This window comes from Meleagris gallopavo, chromosome 22, assembly GCF_000146605.3.
Source record: "Meleagris gallopavo isolate NT-WF06-2002-E0010 breed Aviagen turkey brand Nicholas breeding stock chromosome 22, Turkey_5.1, whole genome shotgun sequence".
Classification (NCBI taxonomy): Eukaryota; Metazoa; Chordata; class Aves; order Galliformes; family Phasianidae; genus Meleagris; species Meleagris gallopavo.
The window spans coordinates 9,574,731-9,579,086 of NC_015032.2; the positions used below are offsets into that span (position 1 = coordinate 9,574,731).

The 4,356-nt window shown below is 38.4% G+C and overlaps 1 long non-coding RNA gene across 1 annotated transcript; it reads left to right on the top strand.

Annotated features, from left to right (window-relative positions):
• Positions 1-241: 241 nt before the first annotated feature.
• LOC104914049 lies at positions 242-4,016 on the top strand. The gene is made up of 3 exons (XR_795797.2): positions 242-340; positions 945-1,087; positions 3,902-4,016. It is a non-coding gene; the product is annotated as an uncharacterized LOC104914049 (long non-coding RNA).
• The last annotated feature ends 340 nt before the right edge of the window (positions 4,017-4,356 follow it).

Sequence of the window (4,356 nt, forward strand, 5' to 3'; positions counted from 1 at the left end):
TATGATTCATCCTACCAAAGCCCAATTTCATGATTCACATCAGTTGTATGAGAAAAAGAAAATAGTAACTCAATGAATCAGTAGTACCATCAGTTAAATAAAATTGTATTTATTTGTTGTTAAGTAGATAACAGCTTTATCTGCTTCATCTCTTTGGAAATTCACTCCAAAACAGTATCTCCTAATTACTGTGTGTTTTTCTCAAACCAGCAACTGTAAAAACAGTGGTATCATCTTGGCTGTAGAAATGAAGATGTTGAAACTCTAAGACCCTTTAATTTTGTTTTCCAGGCAACAGCAAAGCAGCACCACAGTGTCCTCTCCATCTGTACTCAACAAAGTGAGTGTTCCTGCCAAGTGCTGTCATTTAAAAACCATATTTTGCTAAACAGACATTTTGTGTGGACTTCTGTCACCTTAAAGGGCATTTGTCTTAAGCTTATCCACCTGTTCCTCTATATGTCTCAGGCTCAGTGAAGAAATAGTTCCTAATCTTGCTAAATATGGAATGAAAGGAGTTTTGAGGTACCATGTGCTATACATTTGTACCCGTGGGAATCCAAACATTATCACTTTGAATGTTGCTTTGTTTATTAGTGACCAAGAGGAATACATAAAAATGTCAGAGGTTTCTCATGATGTGTTGTTTGGCAAATTCAAAATGAAACACAATAATCAGAGTACTGAGGTTTTTTTAACTTGCACGTATTTTGCACAGCCCTAAATTTCCTATGCATGTAGGCACCTTAATCTTAATAATTTAAATCAGGAGCTGTACACTAAAAGAAACTTTTGCCCCAGTCTAGTAAATTCTGAGCTTCCAAAATGTTCACCATCATAGTTGGATTGTGCTTTATCAAAATATGTAGAAATGTTTTCCATGTGCTCTAGAAGATTGTGCAGTAACTATTGCCTTAGACCTTCTGTTTTCTTGTTCTCGATAGACATTATCCCCATATAGTGACTGTCCAGTCTTTCCCAACAATGGCAACATATGGACAGACTCAGTACAGTGCAGGAATACAACAGGCTGCTGCATACACTTCCTACCCTCCTCCAGCGCAGCCCTATGGCATACCTTCCTACAGTGAGTACCCTGATGTCATATTACTTTTGAGTGTATCTTCTTCCTTTTGCTCCTAGAAAAACTTAGTTGAAGACTTAAGGTTTAGAATGAAAAGTTATTTCTATATTGGGAGTGTTCACTTAAGGGAAAAGCTGACTTTGTTAAAAATTACTTTGAGCTATCTGTCAACTCCTTATATCCTGGGTTATGGTCTTACCACCTACTTAAGGTTGAAGATGGTGAGTAATAAGATGGGAGACAGTATGAAAAACTCAGGTTCAGTAGGATGTTCCACTTCTGAGTGAGCAGGAACTGTGATTGTTGCCATGATTCACTACAATGCAGTGAATATGTTATTTAGGTAAAGTTCGTTTTGCCTTCTTTGATTTCTCCTGGGGTTTCAATAATAAAAGCTACTTTAGGAAAAAAAATTCTGTATGCTATTACAGAAGATCTGGGACACAAAACAAAGTAGGGCAATGGTGAAAAGCTACAGAATACTTTGGTTTTGGAAGTCTGTTTGTGTTTAAATGAATGGTTGTTAGCTCTAAGTGCCATGAGAATTTCTAACCCTGGTCAACTTTTGTTCCCTACACCAGCCTCACAAGCAGCTGTGGGGAGATAGTGCTGGACTGGGAGCAGCTGGAAATTCAGGCAGAGAACTAACTAAAAACCAGCACTCCTAATGGTGGAAAGCGTGGCAAACCAAGTGTTAAATGTCTTCAAGCTATACATGGAAATAGCATACTGTTGAGGCAATTGGGAATTTCTTTCCATCCTGAAGACCAAAGGGATACTGCTCTTGCTTAGGCACAGTTCTTTAACAGAAAGTTTTGAGGCTCCTTATTCCGAGCTGATCTCATGAGTGCCGAGTATTGCAGTTTCATAGTTCTGCTTCTGCTGCTGGTTTCTCTCACAATCTTAAACACCTTCATTTGCTTGGCAAACACAGTATCCTTTCCCAACAAGATTTTATACAGCCTTTGATAACACTTTTCCTGAAGGGAAATTCAATGCAATAGTCTGGAAGGTCAGGGAAATGGTCTTGGCAGAGATGAAGGTCTACCAGGATGATGAGAGGAATGTTTTGAGACCCTTTCCTGGGGCTACTTGTGTGTTTGCATCAGCTGGCTGATTTCCAAGACAAACTCTGAACAGTTGTCCTGTTAGAGCAGGTGAAAGTAGAGCCATTTGCTACTGCCTTGAGTCTTTAGGGCATACATGTGTCAGGCCCATATGCTGCTTATAAATCCTGTGGATGACCTCTTAGCATCCTTGAGCAATGATTTCCCTCCCCCAACCCATATACCCTCTCTAAGATACTCAGCACAGCATATGAAAAACTCCACCTGGCTGACAACCAAGAACAATGAAGCAGTATTGTTTTTAGGCACAAAAATAAAACTCAGCCAGTTTCTAGACAAAACAGAACATTGTGTGGAAATTAATTTGGTGCTAAGTTATTTCACTGTCTGACAACAACTTTAGACTTCCAAAAAGGCCCATTCGCTGAAGATTAATTGTAGCTAGGGTAGATGGAGTGCTTGCATGCAAAGTGCTGATGTATTTTAAAATCATGGGATGTTATGAAAAGAGGCTTCTCTGCACACACTCGCAAATCCCTTTACTTCCCTAGCAGTAATGGACCCGGACGCCTGCACTAACACATGTTCACTCACTGTCCAAATAAACTTCCTGCATTTCACAATACAGCATTGTCATATTGATGCTAACTTGTACTCAGATTGTATTGCAGCTATTCTCACCTAAAGCTTAAAGAAGTAGTTTTATTAGAGAAGATATTATCTGGGAGAAACTATTCCCAACCTGAGCAAATGCAGACTTATTGCTTCTAAGAGTCATTAAGCTAGGAAACAGCATGTTTGGTGAAAGGCACATGAATTCGACTTGTCTTTTGGCAAGTTTGTTTGTAAGTGCTAACAGACAACAACAGCTTGGGAAGTGTATAAATCCAAGGCCAGAATGTCAACAGGGTCTTTGTTTAGCTCTAGTGCTCTAGTACTCAGGATGTGTCCATGCTATTTTTTGTTTTGTGCAAATAGGTATGCAAAGAAGGAGGAGAATCACACCCAAGGGTTCATAATAAGACGCACCTTTCAGCTGTTTATATTAACAATACAGCTGTAGAATCTTGGCAGCATCTCTGAATAAAATATCAGCCCCTTTGACTATCAGCAAAGGTTTCATCAAAGCTTGAATCAGCAAGTGCTGCTGCTCCAGTAAACTATCAGTTTAATTGCCTGATTTTAGTAATGAAAATATTTTGTGGCTTCAGGACTTATATTTACTGTTCCTGAACTGGAAGTTATATCTAAGTGAATAAATGATAACCCTCCTGTATGACCTGCTAATAAATACTTAATTACCAAACCTGAAAATATAATGGAAGTAAAAGATATGTCTACTGAGAACAGAAGACTTGAGGTTCATTTGCTGCAGGTCCTGTTGCTTTGTTAATCATTGCTTGCACCCGATAACTGTTCAGAAAAGTCTTGAATCAATGAATTTGTTTAACATCAAAACAAAACTGTTTTTCCATAAATAGTTTTTGAAAACAATGTTATTTGTGTTTGCTTCTTTATCTTAAGAAAAGTTCATTCAGGTGTGAATACACGATGTGGCTCACTCAAATACTATTTGTGGTGAATGCATTTGACTTGTATTACTTGAGAGCTCTTTGAGGATAATTTAAAAAAATTGTAAAGTGTAGGTTAAAATCTAGCTGAAATATTGTGAATTTCTAATCTTTCATTTTTTTAACTTTATGTGACAAAATACACATTCTGCTCTTGGTTCCTGCATTGTGCTCCAAAGGCATCAAAACAGAGGACAGCTTGAGCCATTCCCCAGGACAGAGTGGGTTTCTTAGTTATGGATCCAGTTTCAGTACTCCAACTGCTGGACAAGCACCATATACCTACCAAATGCATGGTAAGTACAGCTTGCTGCTTTGAGGGATGTATTGTGAGAAGTCAGAATAACATGCTTCTTATTAGATCAGTTCTTCTTTTGCAATTACAATAAAAAGATTAGTAATAGGCAGACAGGGTAGGGGAGAAGGTAAGATTTTAGAGATCTGGAAGGCTGATTCACAAGAAAAAAACCCCACAGAGCTGTGATTTTCTACATCTTGACTTCTACAGACTTCATCCATCCTATCTCAAATAGGACTTTGGTTTTTGCTTTCTGTTTTACTCCTTGAACGTCTCAGTCTTTTCTGATTGTGTTTCATTGTCAGCAGTGGAAGTCCTGTCTCCTTGGTAAAACTG